This window comes from Aedes albopictus, chromosome 3, assembly GCF_035046485.1.
Source record: "Aedes albopictus strain Foshan chromosome 3, AalbF5, whole genome shotgun sequence".
Taxonomy (NCBI): Eukaryota; Metazoa; Arthropoda; class Insecta; order Diptera; family Culicidae; genus Aedes; species Aedes albopictus.
The window spans coordinates 126,861,852-126,883,973 of record NC_085138.1 but is presented as its reverse complement, the minus strand read 5'-3'; the positions used below and the strand labels follow the sequence as shown (position 1 = coordinate 126,883,973).

The 22,122-nt window shown below is 40.6% G+C and overlaps 1 protein-coding gene and 1 pseudogene across 8 annotated transcripts in view; one reads left to right on the top strand and one right to left on the bottom strand.

Moving 5' to 3' along the window:
- LOC109621281 (D(2)-like dopamine receptor) overlaps nt 1-22,122 on the bottom strand; it is a 182,891-nt gene that overhangs the window by 94,147 nt on the left and 66,622 nt on the right. Inside the window, exon 1 of one of the 8 annotated variants that reach the window (XM_062860619.1) lies at nt 1,853-2,256. The exons of the other annotated variants lie outside the window; for them this stretch is intronic. The gene's annotated coding sequence lies outside the window, so the exon portion shown is untranslated. Of the gene's footprint in view, nt 1-1,852; nt 2,257-22,122 lie in introns of those variants that run through there. 8 annotated transcript variants of the gene reach the window in all.
- Nucleotides 5,310-21,333, top strand: LOC134290352 (uncharacterized protein DDB_G0286299-like; annotated as a pseudogene).

Here is a 22,122-nt window from a genome sequence, read left to right as displayed (position 1 = left end):
ATGTTAACCCTTTCTGGAACATTTCAAACTGTATTTTTTTATTAGGAAAATATCAACTATTCCTTGAATCATGATCGGTCATCTAAAATAGATTTACAAAGCTCATAGAAATAAGGTAGCTGCGCAAAAAAAAAAATAGAAAGATATTTTTTCAACTTTTCACGGGCATATGCCCCACTGTGTATTAAAACGAAAATGTTACCGTAGATTTCCGTTTAAATGACTACAATAACTTTCTTCTATGTGGTTGAGGTACTCCAGAAAAAATCAGACATCTACTGTGATTGTGGCATAATTCGGGCGTTAATGGGTTAACAGTATACAATACATGCGTATGCGTACATCCATTCGTAATTGCCAGTGTTCAAATCGTCCCGAATCGGCTACAACATCAAAATAGCTATTTTGAGTAAATTCTAATCAAAAATAAAATGCTTCATCCATTGCCAAACATGAGTATATATGCAGATAGGTAACGCGTTGCTATTTTTTATGCGTTGCGTTGCGTTGTAACGGAGTAATTCGTAGATTGCATACTAAAAGTTGTCATGTTAAAACTTTAATACTCCTATTCTAATTGCTTATGGAATGCTATTTAGGAAGAAACAGCTATCCAATCAGAGGTTGAAGTAAAAAAGACATGAAAACTTCCATTGCCGGCCACGCCCATCTTCTCCGTTACGAGGAAAGGAAAGGATGTGATGATATGACACCTACTTTATGAAAGGCCAGCGACTCACCGGCGCCCCCATAGGTGTCAAGGAGTTGGATTTTTGGAATGGGTTGATTGGGAATTCACTATAAGCGAGTGATGCAGCAAGATTCAGATTGTGTAAGTGTATTTGAGTTGATCATGTAGATGTGTTGATGTGAGTGTAAGTGATTTTTGAACGCCAGCGTTGGGAGTGACATAGCTAAGAAATTTGTCACTCCATGGGCCTTTTTGCTTCCGGGTTGGGGCACAGGCATTTGGACCATGTGTCCTGGCTTACAAGCCTAGGCTTAAGCGCCATTGATCGCTCTCTGAAACGATAAGAAACACGTTATGTGGATGGGAGGGGATAATAGGGAAGGGATGATATCTATTTATCGAGATGCCAGCGACTCACCGACGCTCTCGTAAATAGAAAGGAGAAGGGGTTTTGGTACGGGAAAGGTCGGGTATGATTAAGTTATAGGACTGGATTGTTATGAAATTAATTTAGTGTAGTTATTTTGAAATATACACAAAGAAGAACAGCAAAACAAGGTGATCAATTGGGACGGGCTCACCAAGATAAGTCTCCTGCAACTGCTTGACTTGAAAAGTATCAGCCGAACAATATCCTACGAAAATTAGAATGCTAAATAATTTAAAAAGGAAAAGGAGCGGAATGAAAGTCATTATAAAACGTTTTAATCGATGTTGATTTTCCTCCAGACACAAGGCACCGCATCGTAATGTTCAATCATGTCACGAATTATTAGAAACAAATTACACACATAACTTTTTACTCGGACTTCTTAATTCCAAGTTTTAACATGCTGCGTACAAATTATTAAGAGTTGATACAATAGAGTTTGACGTTTCGAGAAATTAAAATTCACGAAAAATTACAATATTGTCGCCGCGGTAGAATGCTTGAGTTTCTCCACACGCGACAACCGATTACTTTCAAATCCATATGTGGAACCCAACATCGGATTCAGTGCGCTGGATAGAGAATCTGGTCCTCTAACCAGCGCACTATGCCCAACGTACGTTCGACGCACGGCTAAGGAACAAAAAAAAATCTATTTTTGTTTATGAAAAATTACGGTTTTCAACTTCACGGATAATACATTCCAAAAGAAAAGCATGAAACGAGCTTACCAAATTAGAGGAAAATGACGATTATTCTTTGTTACGCTTATCCAACAGCAAATGTTCCCATTGGCTTGTTCTTCCGACGCAAATTCTTGGAGTTGAATGCTGCAGATGGATTACGGCCACGATTGCGGCAAAGTATCCGGTATAGTTGTCCAATAAAACACTTCCACCGATCTTCTTCCACACAAAATGCTGCTTCCTTCCACCGCAACGCGCTCACCCGCGCTCGATACACTTGCGCTGGATCGTGCGCTGGACCACTTCCGACGCACTGGAAGGGCCACGCTTTGATTTTCACTCGCGGAAATTCTGTCCCGGTGGCGTAGTGCTTAACAGATAACAAGAGGAATTGCGGTAGAAAATTTTTACAAAGACACGAAAAAAGCGTGACACGTAAACCAAAACACATCCACTCGCGGCAACGCCTACTCTTCGTTCGGTAACGCGTTGCTATTTTTTATGCTGAAGAAACTCAAACGCTCGCAAAACCTTATTTGTCACTGGTTCAAAGTTATCAGAATTCCACCATGTGAAAAACAAATTTCAATTTTAAAGATATTTTGATAACTTTGAAATTGTAAATATTTCAAAAACTCATAAACCGTTTTCTTGGGTTTCGTATATCTATCTAGCAATATTGTACCAAACTTGTCTTGAAATTCTCCATTAGGGAATGATGAACCAAGTTATGTGGCTTCACGGGAAGTCACCAACAAAATTGAAACAAAAAAGAAAAGTTTATGTACAGTGTAAATTAATATTCCAAGTCTAAAGAAAGTGGTCCCCACAAAACTAGGCTTCACGTCCAAGCGAAGGCGACCCTTTATCCTGATAACAAAGCAATATTTCAAGTCGAAAGCATCAGTCTCTTGCCGCACGTCCAAGGAAAAATCGGAATCCTTGCAAAAACCAGCTCGCTGGAGCACATCATAATGATCGTATTTTTTTGCTGCTCCATACTCTTGCTACCCATAAAGTCTCGTTACTGGGACGAAAATAAAAAGCGATTTTCATCGACACTGGCACGGTTGGCATGGTGTTGGACGTTGCAACGTGGTCCATGGCAGAGGGGCTGGACTTGACCGGCGATTGAAAATTCTATAGCAGAATATCTTCTCGTTAGTGTGAGCACAGCTCCGAAATGCAGGATTGCAACATAAGTAAGATTTGAAGGAGATAACAAAAAAAAAATCCCTTCGTTTCTGGCTACTGTTACCAGCTGTTATTGATTCAATTTGGACCAAGAACTAGGCACACGAATTAGTTGTCGGAATTGATGACTCTCGGAGTTGAACTAGGTTGTGGTTCCTCCTCTCCTCTTCTTGGCGTAACGTCCTCACTGGGACAAAGCCTGCTTCTCAGCTTAGTGTTCTATGAGCACTTCCACAGTTTTTAACTGAGAGCTTCCTCTGCCAATGACCATTTTGCATGTGTATATCGTGTGGCAGGCACGAAGATACTCTATGCACAAGGAAGTCAAGGAAATTTCCTTTACGAAAAGATCCTGGACCAACCGGGAATCGAACCCGTCACCCTCAGCATGGTCATGCTGAATACCCGTGCGTTTACCGCCTCGGCTATATGGGCCCTAGGTTGTGGTTGTTTGTGGGAAATATACGAGCATGGGAAAATGGGCTTTTGGGGTTGTGTGACTCGTTTGTCGATTGCCAATTGTTCGAATGAACGATTTATCAAACAATTTTATGGGAAAAAGATTTAAACAGATTCTTTAAACTGTCATATAACCAGAATAAAACTTTTAAGATTTTATCGTGATTCTCAGAACCTTTCCGAAGCTGATTTAGAATTTATTGAGATATTATTGATTGATATTATAAGAAAAGTGAAAAAGATGAATTAATTATTACTTTACATTTTTTTGGGAAATTTTCATATGTTTTTTTTCTGACCACTTAACTTTTTGTTAGCAAAATGTACTATATTCGTTGTAGCCATATTCGACCAAACCCCCGAAACCTCAAACGTCTACTCGAACTGCGCGAATCTAAATGGCTTCAGTTCTATGGCATGCCTCCCAAAATCCACCCCACAATCCTACATGCTGTCCCATATCAATTGCGGGCACGATTAATGCTTTTGTTTTGCGCCTTCCGTTCCGGGTTTCCGCCTTGGCGAACAAATGCACAAAAACCACCTCCAACAATAACGGCCACCGGCGTTCCTCACTGTTCCGCCCGGTCCTGAGTCGACGCAGCGAAACAGAAAGACAGAGAAAGAGAGAGAGTGGCAGTGTCGGAATGGAATGGAAACCATTTGGCTAGCTTTCCGAGAAAGGATTCCAATAGGGCGGCAGCAAAGCGACCCTTTTCACAACGGCTAGCGGAAATCAGCACATCTCAAATCCCCCCCCCCCCCACACACACAATACAATTGGTGTTGTTCGGTCCGAAGTGATAGCCGCATGGCTGCCAGCTAGGACTGTTTAGTAAAGTGAATCAAAATATGACCCTTTGGGATGGGAGCCTCCGCGCCCCTGCAAGTAGAGAGGATCATCGACCGGAACGGGGAGCGATTCTGCTGGAAAATGGTTGTCAGATCTTGTTACTTGTCCGATTCGATATGATTTACGTACCATTTTATTGCTGTTTGGATTATAAGCAACCCTGACTTTGTGAATGAACATCTCCGAAAGGTTTTCCAATCCTGTGGCAAAACATATCGGAATGGTGCAGTAATGTAGCAAGGCAGGAGAGTGAATTGGATGGGGCTGTAAAATTGTATACATGTATACATTTGACAAGAACAACTGAAAAGAAGGCAAGCAGGGAGGAAGACAGGACGTCAAAGAAAATCAGGAAAACCAGAAAGATCAGGGAGATCAGGAAGGCCAAAAAACCAGAAAAATTACGAAGACCAGGAAGACCAAGAAATCCGGGAAGACCAAGACGACCAGGAAAACTAGGAAGACGTGAAAAACCAGGAATACTAGGAAAACCAAGACGATCAGGAAGACCAGAAAGGCCACGAAGACCACCCAGACAACCCGTCATCGTATAAGATGTTGCATAAGATGATAAAGTGGAGGCCTTATGCGTGCATGTCGCCATTTAGGCGCATGTAAAATGTACGCATATCGCCTCCACTTTAACATCTTATGCAACATCTTATACGATGACTGGTTGTCTGGGCAGGAACAGCATGAATACCAAGAAGATTAGGAAGACAAAAGAATACCAGGAAAACCAGGAATAGCAAGAAGGCCAGCAAGACAAGAACACCAGGAAGGACCAGGAAGACCAGGAAGACCCAAGATCACGAAGACCAGGATGAATAAGGAAGACTAGGAATGCCAAAAATACCAGGAACATCAGGAAGACAAGGCAGACCAGGAAGATCAGGAAGACGAGGAAAACCAGGAAGATCAGGAAAAACAGAAGGAGCAGGAATACGAGGAAGACTAGGAAGGCAAAAAAAAACAGAAAAAGCCATGAAGACTAGGATGGCCAAAAAATCCGGGAAGACTAGGAACACTAGGAAGACCAAGACGACCAGGAAAACCAGAAAAACCACGAAGACCAGGAATATCAGGAAAACCAAGAGGACGAGGAACAGCAAGAGGATCAAGAAGACCAGAAAGGCCAGAAAGACCATGCAGACCAGGAATACAAGGAACACCAGGGAGACCAGGAACACCAGGAATGCCAAGAAGATCAGGAAGATAACCGAAGACCATGAACACCAGAAAGACAAGAAGACCAGAAAGACCAAGACGACCAAGAAGACCAGAAAGACCAGGAAGACCAAAGACCAGGACGACCAAAGACACCGAGGACCAGGAAGAATTGGAAGACCAGGAAGGCCAGAAAGACCAGGAAGACGAGGAAAACCAGGAAGACAGAAAGCACAGGAAGATCAGGAACACCAGGAAGACAGGAAGGCAAACAAAAAACAGAAAAACTGTAAAGACCAGGATGACCGAGAAATCCGGGAAGTCCAGAAAGTTCATGAAGATCAGGAAGACCAGGAACATCAGGGAGACCAGGAATACCAAGAAGATCAGAAAGATAACCGAAGACCACGAAGACAAGAAAGACAAGCAAGGCAAGATGACCAGAAGACCAAGAAGACCAGCAAGACCAGGAAGACCAAAGACCACGAAGACAAGGAAGAATGAGAAAGACCAGGAAGAACAGGAAAGCCAGAAAGACCAGGGACACGAACACCAGATCACGAAGACCAGGAACACGAGGAACACCAGGAACACAGAAAACAACATGAAGATCAGGAACACCAGGAAGACTAGGAATGCAAAAAAAAAAGCAGGAAACTATGAAGACCAGGATGACCAAGAAGTTCAGAAAGATAACCGAAGACCATGCAGAAAGACAAGCAAGGCAAGAAGACTAGAAGACCATGAAAACCAGAGGGCCAAGAAGACCAGAAAGACAAAAGACCACGAAGACCAGGAAGAATAAGAAAGACCAGGAAGAACAGGAAAGCCAGAAAGACCAGGGACACGAACACCAGATCACTAAGACCAGGTAGACGAGGAAAACCAGGAATACAGAAAAAACATGAAGATCAGGAACACCAGGAAGACTAAGAAGGCAAAAAAAAACAGGAAACCATGAAGACCAGGATGACCAAGAAGTTCAGAAAGAAAACCGAAGACCTTGCAGAAAGACAAGCAAGGCAAGAAGACCAGAAGTCCAAGAAAACCAGAAGACCAAGAAGACCAGGAAGACCAAAGACCACGAAGACCAGGAAGAATAAGAAAGACCAGGAAGAATAAGAAAGACCAGGAAGAACAGGAAAGCCAGAACGACCAGGGACACGAACACCAGATCGCTAAGACCAGGTAGACGAGGAAAACCAGGAATACAGAAAAAAACATGAAGATCAGGAACACCAGGCAGACTAGAAAGGCAAATAAAGCAGAAAATCATGAAGACCAGGATGACCAAGAAATCCGGAAAGACCAAAATGACCAGGAAAACTAGGAAGATCTGAAAAACCAGGAATACCAGGATGACCAGGAAAACCAGGAATACCAGGAAGACCAAGAGGACGAGGAGCAGCAAGAAGATCAAGAGGCACAGAAACACCAGAAAGACCACAAGACCAAAAAGACCAGGAACACCAGGAATACCAAGAAGATCAGGAAGACAAACGAAGACCAGAAAGACCAGGAAGACCAAAGACAAGGAAGACCAAAGACCAGGAAGACCAAAGACCAGGAAGAATAACGAAGACCAGGAAGGTCACAAAGACCAGGATCACCAGGAACACCAGGAAGACCAGGCAGATCAGGAAGACCACGAAGAGCACGAAGACGAGGAAAACCAGGAAGACCAGGAAGAACAGGAAGATCAGGAATACCAGGAAGACTAGGAAAGCAAAATACAGAAAAATCATGAAGACCAGGATGACCAAGAAATCCTGGAAAACCAAGAAGACCAGGAAAACTAGGAAGACCTGAAAAACCAGGAATACCATGAAAACCAGGAAGACCGGTAAACACAGGAAGACCAAGACGACCAGGAATACTAGTAAGACCAAGAGGACGACGAACAGCAAGAATGCCAAGAATACCTGAAATACCAGAAAGACCAGACGACCCCGAAGACCAGGAGCACTAGAAAAACCAGGAACACTAGGAATACCAAAAAGATCAGGAAGACAAACGAAGGCCAGGAACACCAGTAATACCAAGAAGACCATCAAGACAAGAAGACCAGGAAGATCAAAGACCACGAAGACAGGAAGAACGATCGGGAAGACCAAAAAGACCAGGAACACCAGGAAGACCAGCTGGATCAGGAAAATCAGGAAGACAAGGAAGACCAAGTCATGGACGAGAACAGCTTTCTCCGGAAGCTTACCAGACTGATAAGAGCAACGATGGACGGTGTGCTGAACAGCGTAAGGATTTCGGGTGAACTATCCAGTTCATTCGAATCTCGACGGGTTCTACGACAAGGTGATGGACTTTCCTGCCTACTATTCAACATCGCCCTAGAAGGTGTTATGTGACGAGCCGGGCTCAACAGCCGGGGTACGATCTTCACGAAATCCGGCCAATTTGTCTGTTTTGCGGATGACATGGATATTATTGCTAGAACATTTGGAACGGTGGCAGAACTGTACATCCGCCTGAAACGCGAAGCAGCAAAGGTCGAACTGGTGGTGAATGCGGCTAAGACAAAGCACATGGTGGTATGTGGGACTGAGCGAGACAGGACAAGCCTTGGCAGCAATGTTACGATAGACGGGGATACTTTTGAGGTGGTAGAAGAATTCGTCTACCTCGGTTCCTTGCTAACGGCTGACAATAACGTGAGCCGTGAAATACGAAGGCGCATCATCAGTGGAAGTCGTGCCTACTATGGGCTCCAGAAGAAACTGCGGTCGAAAAAAATTCACCCCCGCACCAAATGTACCATGTACAAGACGTTGATAAGACTGGTGGTTCTCTACGGACACGAGCCATGGACGATGCTCGAGGAGGACCTGCAAGCACTCGGAGTTTTCGCTAAGGACGATCTTCGGCGGCGTGCAGGAGAACGGTTTGTGGCGGAGAAGGATGAACCACGAGCTCGTTGCACTTTACGGCGAACCCAGCATCCAGAAAGTGACCAAAGCCGGAAGGATACGATGGGCAGGGCATGTTTCAAGAATGCCAGACAACAACTCTGCAAAGTTGGTGTTTGCTAACCATCCGGTTGGTACAAGAAGGCGTGGAGCACAGAGAGTACGATGGGCGGACCAGGTGGAGCGTGATCTGGCGAGTGTTGGACGTGACCGACGTTGGAGAGCTGCAGCTGCAAATCGAGTATTATGGCGGCAAATTATTGATTCAGTATTATCATGAATTTGATGTTAACTAAATAAATGAAATGAAGGAAGACCAAAAGGACCAGGAAGAGCAGGAAGACCAGAGAGATCACGAAGACTAGGAAGACCATAAATACCAGGAAGACCAGGCAGACTAGAAAGACCAGAAAGACCATAAAGATCAGGAAAAGCAGGAAGACTAGGAAGAGGACCAGGAAGTTCAGACAGAGCAAGAAGACCAGGAAGACCAGGAAGGCCAAGAAGACCAGGAGAATCTTGAAGACTAGGATTACCAAGAAGACTAGGAAGACCTGGAAGATCAGAAAGAGCAGAAAGACCAAGATAGGAAGGTCAGGAAGACCAAGAAGAACAGATAGTATAGAAAGACAAGCAAGATCAGAGAGACCAGGAAGATCTGAATTGCCAGGAATAGCAGGAAGAAAGCAAAACCAGGAAGACTAGAAAGACTAAGAAGACCCTAAAGAACTGGAAGACAATAAATACCTGGGAGACCAGGAAGACCAGAATGGCCAGAAAGATCAAGCAGATCAGGAAGACAGGAGGACTGGTAAAAGGAGGCCAGGAACGACAAAAAGATCGAAAACCAGAAAATAATTATTGTGACCAGATGGAAATAGGCAAATCAGAGGCTAACCAACCATGCATACAAAAATCTTATGCTACATCGCTACCCCCTTAGCATATTCTGCCACTGCCCCTGACTACACATCACATATCGTTTGAGCTTCTCACAAACAAACGCCTCTTCCCAACCTATCGACCGAAACCCTTGGACCGTCGTCGACTGACTGGCAGTGGCAGGGCAATATAGATTTAAATCAATTTTGACAGTCCTGACCCTCGTTGGGTATGCAGCAGAGTCCATAATTGGGAGGGATGGCAGCATATTTTAGTGGTCGATTTGCTGGCACTACGCTACGCTCTAGGTATCTGTTACAGAAAAGATGATTGCCAACTGGGGGGCCATTTATCGGCGGAACGTTTCTGTTTTGTGGTGTTCAATCTCATACCTACCGAGTGGGTAGCTCAGTAGCTGTCGATTCGAAGACACATGCCCGGTGAGCTTTTAGAAATTGTGAATGGACAGTTTGGGACCGTTGCGTTGTTGTTGGAATTGTGAGGGTATTCTCGGTCGTTTATAAACGGACGAGATGCTTTTATTTGCATGAAAGAATGCCCTCTCCATGACTGGCTGGATATTTTTACATGAAATCATAAATCAGGATATTGTTGAAAGTCGACCAAGTGATGTATGTAAATTACAAAAGAATGTGTAATTATATTCAGAATTTCACCGTAACACGCAACCTGAGATTGGCAGATTCTAATACAATTGGGTATGAAACATATACAAATATTGTATTAGGGCCTTGCAAATACAAAAATTGGTAGGTGGCAGTATACCAAAAATTGTATTGGCTTCCTAGAATCTGGAAAAGGAAAATTTCGCATGTGTGCGTGTGCTCTGTCGCACTGGTTTCTCATTATTTGTTCTATTTTTAGACTGATCATGGCAGCAGCGGCGGCATCAAATACCAATACATGTTTAAAAAGAAATACGGGCGGCGGCGGGAATCGAACCGAGAGACATTATCATGGTGATACACAGTATCCTGCGCTCTAACCAGCACGGCTATAACTGCACATGAATCGATAAGAGGCTGAAAGCCATCATCATCAACACAAACGTGGCTTGATGATGGAAGTGATACAGCCGCCACACTGCACAATGGGTCCAGAGCCGTATTTGCGAAGACAAAACTGTTTAAGCTTCAGCTTTAAGTTTTTAGACACATATTGTGTTTTAGAAAGTTTATTTTCAATTGTTGACCATATTCCCTATTATTGTTATGTTAGGGTGGTTCGTCTGGTTAAACTGATTCAAAAATCTGCTTTCTATTAATTTTATTTGCGATGCCATGATGGATGGTGATGGATCGTTTAATTAGAAATTCCACCAATAAACGGCAAATTTTAAATTTCATATATCTCAGGACTCTCACCACTTAGAAAGTTGGTGTCTTCGACAACGTTGTTAAGTGAGTCAAGGGCTTACAGTTAATGGTCCACTAGGCGGCGCTTACACATTTGCAAAATCATTCAAATGATTGATATTTTTTCGTGAAGTAATCAACAAGCTGTAAGTTTGTTTTTTTTGAACGTGTCTAAGTCAAGTCGAAGGTTTTTCAAAGAGCTATGTATTAGTCATAATTGTGCAATGTCGCATTTCATTCGGTCCCCTTGATCCAGAGATATAGCAATTAAACGAAGAACACTCAAATATGAACTACTTTATTAGAGTTGCTCCAATTTTATGAAAAGTTATCCAATCGAGCCCAAATTTGTACCGTTTATAGCTTACTAGTTGTGCAACTGGCAGGAAAAATTTGAGAATATTTGTCGCATTATTGAAAAAGTTACAGCATGCTGAATATATTTGAAATAATAAATTAAAGTTGCATGCTTCAATTAATTCGTAACTAGCGCCGTCTACTGACAGAACCTTGAACCAATCAGAGATATATGGAATATAATATTTGTTTGCTCACTAGCGCTGCCTTGTGGTGGAATTTTGAATCAAACGGCTCATCATTTGTTAGTTCTTGACCAGCCAAATAATATTGCCGAAGACACCAACTCTCTAAGTAATCAGGATGATGAGGTATTTGGTATAAACATTTCATCAGTGTTACGTCTGTTTGTCTCTGGTATGACAGATATCACAGACAGCAAGACGTAGCACTGGCGAAATTTCCATACCGTACATCTTAGCACCATGATTACTTAAATATTCGGTATACTTGGCAAAGTTGTTAGGCCAGCCAAGGTTTTACTGGTGATGGGCCTTTTGATTCAAAATTCCACCACTAGGTAGCGCTGACGATAAATTAATTATTATATTCCATATATCTCAGAACTCTGATTACTTAGAAAGTTGGTTTTTTCGGCAATGTTGTTTGGTTTATTGAGGCGTTTCAGTTGATTAGCTGATTGGTTCAGGATTCTGTCAGTAGACAGCGTTAGTTGCAAATTAGTAGAAGCATGTATCTTTTACTTATTATCTCGAATATATTCAGCAACCTGTAACTTTCTATAATGTGTAGGGAATATTCTTAAATTTTATCTGCTAGTTGCACAACTAATTAGCTATAAATGGTACAAATTTGAGCTCGATTGGATAGTTTTACATGAAGTTGGAGCGACTCTATTAAAATGTTTCATATTTGAGTGTTCTTCGTTAAACTGCTATATCTCTGGATTAAGTGAACCGAATGAAATGAAATTTTGCACATTTATGACTAATATATAGCTCTTTGAAAAACCTTTGACTTGACTTAAATATGTTCAAAGAAAACTAAATTACAGCTTTTTGATTGCTTTACGAAAAAAAACATTCATTTCCATAATTTTGCAAATGTGTAACTTGCGCTTCCTTGTGGCAAAATTTCGAAACAAGTGGACCATTAACGGTAAGCCCTTGACCTACCAAACAACATTATCAAAGACACCGACTTTGTGAGTGACCAGAATTCTGAGATATTTTAAATTAAAAATTTGCTTGACCTCTAGCACCGCCTAGTGGTATATACAAAAGCATGCTAAGTTTTAAAAACTGCCTAAAACATTTTTAGCAAGTTGTATCCTTTTATAAAGTCCACCAAAACTATTCAAATTTTGATTACTTGTTCCTCAACGAGTTTGATTTAATTGGTGCAAATTTGGGCTTGATTGATTATTCCACTTTACACGAAATTAGAGCCCTTTTATCTATATCTAGTTTTTGACTTCCGTTTATCAAATTACTGTACCTTAGGACTAAGCGAACCGAATTAAATTAAATTTTGAAAGTTAGTGACTAATGTATTGGTCTTCATGTATCGTTGGACTCGACTAAAATATTTTTTTTTTGTTTTATTACCGACACTTTACACTAACAGTGCATTCGTGTCAAAAAAAAAATAAATACAAATTATTCATTACAGTTCATTTTTTTGATCGATTACAATACTTTGCTATTAGTTTATCCTGCCGCTTTGACCGTTTACTGAACTTCAGTAGCCATCCGTCGACGTCATCTCGCGCTGGGTCCGGGTCTGAGTCTGAATCTGTATCAGTGTCCGCAGTGTTCATTGCTTCGCGTTCGTCACCGTTGTCGTCGTCGTTGGTCTCGCACAGCGCATCACACTTATTTGGTGGAACTGTAGAGGCTTTTTTTCGTGGTGGAGAACGTACTTCGGTTGAACTCAACTGGCAGGCGTTTCGTTTTGGCTGTTGTTGGCTGAAGGTGCATTGTTCCTTTTCGATTGTGAGATCCATCTTCGTCGGGTTGTCAGCTACAGCGTTCGTAGGTTGCCGTTTTCGTTGGTCTGATTGTAAGTCGCATGGTTGGGACATCGTTTCGATGTCTTGTTTTTGTTTTGCTGCAGCTTCCGAGCATTTTAGATTTGGATGTGCCTTCCTTTCACACTGCCTGCAGGTCGGTATTTGTGAGCGGTATGACACAGTAGTAGGTTGGTTCTGAATTTTGATGAACGACGGTATGTGCGTGTTAAGTTCAATTCGCACCACCCGAACACCGTTTGGGATTCCCACGAAGAATTTTTTCCACAATTCACGTGCGACTGAAACAACTTTCCCGTATTCCTTCATGTGTTCGGCGACAACTGCATTAGGAATCCCTGGCGGCAGATCGTGGATGCGAACGTTTATAGCAGTGTCTTCCATGTATATGGGGATGTTGAACTTTTTGTTCCCCGTGGACATGGAATGCTTGAGGTGATGTGAAGCAACAAAATGTTCGGCTGCTTCTAAACTGCGCATTTCGATAAACGCACAGTTTCGAATTGTATGCAGTTGAAGATTTTTGATGTCAGTCATCTCAATCTTAAGCTCATTGCACAGGAATTTTTCAATAGTTCCTGCATTCGGCCGCACTGGAAGCACACTGAAGTCTATAACTATTGTATTTTTCGTATAGTAGCCATTGCAAATAATAGCGATACCGAAAGATTGCTCTACAGCAACAAGCTGACCGAACCAGTCGAGTGCTAGCTGACAACTGGACTAAAATATTACCAAAGGCAAAAAAGTTGCAATTTATTGAAAACTTTTCGGAAAGTTCTAATGATTCGAATGTTTTATCTCTTGAATAAAGACAAATCAATCAAATCAATCGAATGTTTTATTTTTGTAAATTTGCTATAACTTTGTAAATCTTTCTGATATTATATAGAGAATAATTAATCAGCAGATTTTTGGATAAGCCACACTTGATTGACCGTAATCATTTCACAATAATGAAAAAAAAAAAAAATGAAATGACAAAACTTGGCAGAAAAATTTTTGTCTTCGTAAATACGACTCTAGACCCATTGTGCACTGAAAAGCCCGCATCCAGCAGGTTTCTGTTTGCAAGTGGAAAATTCCATGTAGACAATAGGACGCGAAGCTCAGCAGCGAAGCGAAAGTTATTTTTAGACGCAACCCGGTTCAACTTCTCGGGTTTGAATGGAGGTGTTTGTGTGTAGTGGTATGGAAGCTATGGAACCGTGTAGCGCATCTTAATACAACGAATGGATTATGATTTATCACATTTTCTGTACGTTTTTAATACATAAATTGGTAGAAAAGGCATATCTCAATTTTTGGTAGCTTTTCTTGTTTTGCGTATATATAAGTAATTCTTTCTAAATATTGAATAAACCACTATCTCGCTAGATACGAACCAGCACTGGGCTGAAAATCACTATAATTAAGCTATAACAATAATAACGCTATATCGCGAGTTTGTTACATTCGAAATCATTTGTCTCCAAAAATATGCATGGTTGATTCAAAAGCCAATATTTTGAGCTATTGACAAACACAATAATATTATTTGTACAAATGTCAAAAAAAAATTGAAAAGCTTCAGAATTTCAATCAGGGGTTCCTTTGAAAATGTCTCCAAGGATTTACCCGGGACTTCTTTTACGAATTGCTTCCGAAATTCCTTAAGAGGTTCATTTAGATTTTTTTTTTGTTTTTATTTTTGTGTATTTTAACTTTTAATTCTACACTCATTTAGAAATTCAGAGATTCGTGACAAGCACTTGATAGAGCGTGATTACTGATTGTGTTGTATTTGCCGAACGATCTCTCTGTACGAATAGTGTAGATATGCACCGCTATCTGCTCGATCGTCTTTTGTTGCAATTTTGCGGTGTTAAATAAAGTTAAGTGAACCCTGAATTTTATTACAACAGTCTCAGAAGAAAACTGTCGAAATCAAATCATCATGTCACAGATTATTTCTCAAAATCTTCCATGTATTCCTCAAAAAGTGTCACAAAGATTTTTTTTTACAAAATCTGGCATAAATTGCTTCACCAATTCCTCCATGATTTCACAAATCATTTCTGAGATTGTTTGAGAAATTCGCCCAGGGATTATTTCAGAGACTCTTCTGGATATTTATTTAGAAATTTCTCCAGGAACTCGTTTGGAGAGTCTATTGGAGATTTCTTTAAAAAATCTACCAATTTTACTCAAAAATCTTTCCAAAAAAATCTTCTGGAAATTTGTCCGAGTATTCGACTAAAAATTCCCTCACGGATTTTTTCAAAAAAATCTTCCATGGCATCATGTGGAAAATTTTAGTCAGGAATTTGCAAAGAAATTCCCCTAGTTCTACAAATTTCACAAATAATTATTTCAGAGCATATAGCATGAGTAACTTCTTAAATTCGCTTTTAAAAAAATATCCATGAATTCGAGCGCGAATTCCTTCAGGGATTCTTTCAAAAATTCCTTCAGAAATTTCTTTATACAGAAAGTTGTTTATGAGTTTCTGCAGAAACATCTCCAGGGATTTCTTCAGACATTTATCCTAGTTTTTCTAGATTTTTTTTCCGAAAAATTTATTGCAAGTTCCATTTTGCATTCTCTCAAACCAAAGTTTTATTCCTAAACTTTCTTCCTTTTTTTTAATGTATGATCCATTTTTGTCAGAAAACCTTCTTTGGATTTCTTTAGAAATTTTTCCAGGGATTTTTTTTTTTGAAAATTTTCCGAAAAGATTCTTATAGAAAATGTCATTGGGATTCCTTAGCAAATGGTTTGAGGAATTCTTTCAAAAGCATGGCTCTTATTATAAATTCTACTAATAATTTCTTCAGAAATATCTCCAGATTTTCTCCCAGAGATTTTCCCAAGGATTACTGTGAGATAACATCCACAGACTTTTTGATAATTCTTTCATGAAACCGTGCTGAAATCCATCCTGGGTATCATTTGAAAAATCTTTTACAAGCTCCTGAAAAAAAATCTTCTCAAGGAAATTCTTTCAGGGACTCCTTTGGAACCAGATTTACTTGAAAAAAAAATTCAGGAAGCCATAAAGAGATTCTTTCCGAAATTCTTTCACAAAGTCTTCTATGAATTCCTTTAGACTTTAGAATGTCCTCCAAAATTTCCTCCAAGAGCTTCTTAAGAAAGTCTTGCACGGGTAGCTTCCAAAAATTTTGCATGGATTCTTTTAAAAAAAATACTTCAGGGAAATCTGGTATAGATTGTTTCAGAAATTCATCTATAAATTTCTTGAGGTTTTTTTTTCATATAGATTCCTCCAGAAATTTTTCAAAGCATTCATCTAGAAAACCTTCCGTGAACTTTCTCAAAAATACTCCATGGATTTATTTTAGATAGTGATTCACGGATACATTAAAAATCAGAAATTCGGGGGTTCTTCAACAATTTCGCTGAACCTTTCTAAAGAATTTTCTCCATAAATTGCTTTAGAAACTGTACAAGATATTATCAAGGAAATTCCAAAAAACTCATCACATTCGTTGAGGTATTTCTTTAAGACATTTCTCTTCCAGAAAATGCTTCAAGAATTTCTTAAGAAAGTTTTAAAAAGCCTTCCAAAGATTCCTTCCGAAATTCTACAGATGCTTTTAGAGATTCTTTGGCTGAAAACTGGAAAACTGTCTTGCAGAGCTTCTTACAGAAATGCATACAGAGATTTCATCAGAAATGTATTTCCTTTTAAAATTTCTCCAGGATTTCCTCCAAGCGTAAGGTACACCGGGGCAAGTTGAAACGGGTGGGGCAAGATAAAACACGAAGTTTTGAAATAGATTTAAATACAATTTGAAAATTTATCATTCGCTAAAAGATTGTTTGAATCAAAAACTATGTGTTATGGCGATCAAACTGTTTATCATCATTCAAAAACATCATGTTAACCAGCTGTTTCATCTTACCCCACCCGTTTCAACTTGCCCCGGTGTACCTTACCTCTTGGAATTTCTTTATGGATTCATTCTGGAATTCATTAAAAAAATGGTAAGGATTTTTATTAGGGGATTTTCCAGGATTTTTTTTCTTCAAAAATACCTCAACAGGTTTGCTCTTGGGTTTGCTTAAGTATTCCACCAGTGGTTACCAGGTGTTTCTTTAGGTATTTCTTCTGGAATTCCTTCAGAAAATCCATTTATGGATTCTTAAAAAAATATTCTTCAGGTTTTTTTTGCCTTTTTCGTGCACCAGGACTACAGCTTCCCTCAAATTTGATAGAGCCTCCAGAGGGGTCAAGTCTTAGGGGCTGTCCATAAACCACGTGGTCATTTTTTTTGGGACTTTTCAAACCCCCCCGCGTGGTCATTAGTCCATACAAAATTTTTTATTTGTCCATACAAAATGGTCATTGGCCGAACCCCCCCCCCCCTCCCTATGACCACGTGGTTTATGAACAGCCCCTTATATGTATGTGTGTATGTGCACAAAAAAGCTCACATCACTTTTTGCAGTAAAATTGTTTCCTATTGAAAATGGTTAAGAACGGTTCAACGGTTCCGGAGCTATGGCGGTTCTGGACCGGTACCCCAGGAAAGGGACAGATATGATAATGCAACAAACCTATGCATGCATGGTGAACGGTTAGCAGGAAAATAGTCTCGAACTCTATCTCAACCGGTGGTGTTCCGGAACCGGTTCCGGGTGTCCCGCCAAAGTGGTAAAATATAATAGTTACCCAAACCCATACATGCGACACATCAAATCGCTGCTTTTTCGATAACCTGATGAACGATGAGCAGGAAAATAGGCTTAGGCTATATCTGAACCAAAAATGTTCCGGAACCGATTCCGGGTGTCCCACCGGAAATTACCAAATATAAAAGTAAACCAAACTCATATAGGGTGCCTGTACCAGTTATTGCACTACCTAAGGAAAAATATTCCTACAAAAATGAGAAGAAGACCGACGAATGTCGTCGATATGTCAAATGATTGCTTTGTTTTCATACTTCACAGGAAAAATATAGAAACGGAGTCAAAACTATTTTTAGTATTTATTATGACGTGTGCCAATGATAGTGTAATTCTGTACCAGTTATGGACACATATTCTAACTTCGGTTCCACTTCGCACTATTTACATACATTCCTTGTAGGATTAGCCATAACTGGTACTTTATGGCAAAATATGTTGCAAGGAAGCCAAAATTTGAAGGAAAATGTTTTATTTTTGTTATAATATGAGAAAACTGTGAAGTTTGAATGAGTGCAATTATATTTTGGGAATGTGACCTTTCGTTCATATTTTTTCTTGTTGATTTGCTTCGAAAACAACTATGGCGAATTTGAGGTATTATATCCATAACTGGTACAATGAGCCTATACACATCAAATCTTGACCTTTGCAATAACCTAATGAATGTTTAACAAGATAATACGACAAGTGGAGCAACAAGACTGGGATATCAACCAAAGACACGAGGTGGACAAGTGGAACAACAAGACGGGGATATCAAACGAAGACTTCAGCTTGCTTCAAGAAGTCGTACACAATTGATTGATTGATTGATTTGTCTTTATTAAAGAGACTTTCACTCGTACACAAGCTTCATGTACTAATGTCTTCCTTTTCTGGTTTTCCTCGGGCCCTGATGGATGCGCATAAATCGGATCTGGAAATACCGTATTCGGGGCATTCCCACACAGCATCGTATCCCTTCGAAAATCGTCTGTTTGTATCGTTACAGGTTGTTTGTCCACTCTACGGTTGAATAGCAGCAATACGCCATACCATGCTAACGTTTAAGTAAAAAAAAAGAAAATAGGCTCAGACCACATTAGAATCTACCGGTAGGGTTTGGAACCAGTTCTGGATGTCTCGCCGAAAATAGCCGAATGTAAAAGAGAACCAAATCAATATTCGCAACACATCAAATGGCTGTTGAGGTAATTCGAGCGGTTAACAAGACAAAACATCAAGTCATATTTGGGAAAACTAGTTGTGTCCCGGAATCGGTTCCGGGTGTCCCTCCGGAAGTGATCAAATGTAGATAGAAACCAAACCCATACATGTGACACATCAAATCGTGGCTTTTTCGATAACCTGATGAACGGTTTTCAATAAAACAGACTTAGATTACGTTTGAGACCACAGTGTTCCATAAGCAGGTCCGGGTGTCTCGCCGGAATTGGTCAAATGTAAAAATTAACCATGTAAGTGTTCCGGAATCGGTTCCGGGTGTTCCACCAGAAGTGGCCAAATATAAAAGTGAACCAAATCTAAGCTTGTGGTACATCAAAAAGCTTTTTTTGTCAGTAACGATGCACGGCTAACAAGAAAATAGGCACAGTCCAAATAAGTTACTACCGGCAGTGTTACTAGTTCCGGGTGTCCCGCCAGAAGTGGTCAAATGTGAAAGTGAACCAAATCCATCAAATCACTGCTTTTTAGGTAACCTGATGAACAATTAGTATGAACATAAGGTCAGACTACATTCAAAACTACTGGTAATGTTCCGAAATCGTTTCCGGGTGTGCCGTCGAAAATGGTCAAATATAAAGGAAACCAAATATATGCATGGGACACTTCAAACCAAAACATTTTGATAACTTGATGAAATATTAGCAAGAAAATAGGCTAAAACTACATAGGTAATTTCAAACCAATATTAGTAGATTTGAACCAGGATGAAAGGAACTCAGATATAAGTTAGTTCAAACTACCGCGGGTAGTAAAATCAAACCAATATTTCGGTTGTGCCCAATTTAACCCTAAATGTCGGTAAATCAAACTGAAATTTGCGATAGATATGTGCGAAACACAATCCTATTTGCGTCTTAAACTACTGCGCAAAATTTTGATGCAGCTGGAGGGCATGTTTTGTAATGTGGTTGAAATTTGCATTAAGGAAAAACATCAGAGCATTCTCATATGGCTGCCACAATGGCCGACCTGGACCCCTACTCACGTTTTCAAGAGCACCAATCTTTAGAAATCGTAAACAAATGCGTTCGATTTGGAGAAGCTGTCTCTTTTTACAAGTGAGCAAAGCCAAGATAAACAAGTGTATGCTAAATTGCAATGGCATTCCTTGATGTTTCACCTTAAACAAAACACACAAATTCTTAGGTGTTATGAGAATTGCCTCCATCCCGGCTGTTACCAAATCACAGATATTTGGGGCTGATCACTGACTCACAGGCAAGATTTATTGAGTCGACGGAAAGATCATGAGTGCAGATTCGACGAGAAAGGCACTATCACCACTGGGTGGATCAATCAGGGTTTGTGTAATTCCTTCTGAAATTTATGTTATAGACTTCTTCAATATTCAAAGAATGACTTCAAAAATTTCAGCAAGGATTTCTTTAGAGATTTCTCCAGGAAGCCATGGGAATGTACCAGTGAAGGGGCACTGAAATCGTGGAACGTTAACTAACTAGCTCTGATTTGATCATGCCAGCACTGGAATTAATTTATCACATATCTTGTCAGAAGCATTACAATAATAATAATAATAATATATACAAATCTCGGTGAGGAGGTCATACGAAATCTTGGAATAATTTTGTTAGAAAGCTTTGAGGAAAGGTCTGAAGAATGGGCAGTTTGCATGCATCCACCAAAAATGTTTAATTATTTTATTATGGGTGCTTTACAAATCGATTAATTGATATGAAGTGCTCCGCGTGTCATCAGGCTAAAAACCCCTGCATTATAAGTCATCATAATACAAACTGCAAGTTTCAAACTGTTTGGATAATAAAAATTTTACGATTAAAAACTGTACACAAAATCGAAGTACATATAATCGAGGGTCCACTAAATCGAGGTTTACCTGTAGTCATTTTTTTCGTTCGACAGCCTACATCTATTTACAACTCTTAAGGTCACTCGAGCCATGAAAACCCTGTTCGCCCTGGCGTGGTTATACCTTTAAATCAATTAAGCGAACACGTGACCAAGCTCTCATCCATTCTCTGCCTTAAGCCCGTTGCGCGATATCCGAAACGTAAATGAAACCATTGCAAACCGAAGTGGAAAAACATCGCTCAGTGCACAGATGGATTATGTTACCGGGGTCCCCTGGTAGAACTCCATAATGGCACATTTCAATATACACCTACCATTTCCAGGCACTACAAAAGCACATGCCTACAATCCTACAATCTCCTAGCTCTCCAGCCTAGAACTGTATGTGCGAAAGCCGCAGACAATCAGTTGCACGAGCTTGAATCTGTTGGCGAAGCAAAACCAAACCGAACCGAACCGAAACCTCCTCGTTTCAGATGCAAAGTGAAACCACACACGACCCGGCCACCGGCCACCGCCAGGCCAAACCGACTCCGTCCGAGCCACCCCTGCCTGCCGGGGCTCTGCATTTGTAGGTTCTGGCTGCCTTCACAAGTGGTTATCATGACGAATAATTTGCGGTAATGTTAACGCTTTGTACCGCATCATGTTGCAGGCCCGTCGAGTCGTCCGTACAATCTCACTCACTCGTTCGCCTAAACTACTGGATTGTCGGTAGGTATGTGGGAAAAGGCAAAACACATGTAGCAGCAGAAAGCAGCGTGTGGAAAAGTGAGCTGAACAGTATCATTCATGCGATGCTTTCTGACTTCGGTAATAGAACAATTTGTCAGCCAAACAGCTTTTATAGCTTTCGAGAGTACGAGCGTTTATGAAATTTTATTTAATTTCATGATCGTTTGTGATTTGGGGATTCAATCAGATATGGCACGAAATAGACGCTAGACACGTGATAATGGTAGTTTGGCGTATTCGGTAAATGTGAAACTTGAAATACTGTGCTGCAATCGTCTGTGTATAGTAATATGATCGAGGATCATCAACAGGATAGATGTGATAGGTTTTAATTTGTGTGTTGTACAAACTCTCTGATAAGGGAAGTTCCAGAGGTGTACCTGGTGGTCTCAGAGGAGTTTCAGGGGGTTTTCAGAGGCCTTCAAGGAAGTTAGATGGACTTTCCGAGGCATTTCAGGTGGCCTGAGAGGCGCTTCAAAGAGTCCAGGGGATTCCAGGGGAGTTAGAAGAGGGTCTTATAGGAGTTTCAGGGAGTTTCAAAGGGTACCGGAGATCTCCGATAGGTCTCAGGAGGTGTCAGGATCTACTGCCAATTCCTGAAACCTCAGGAAACCCTGTGGATCCCCTTG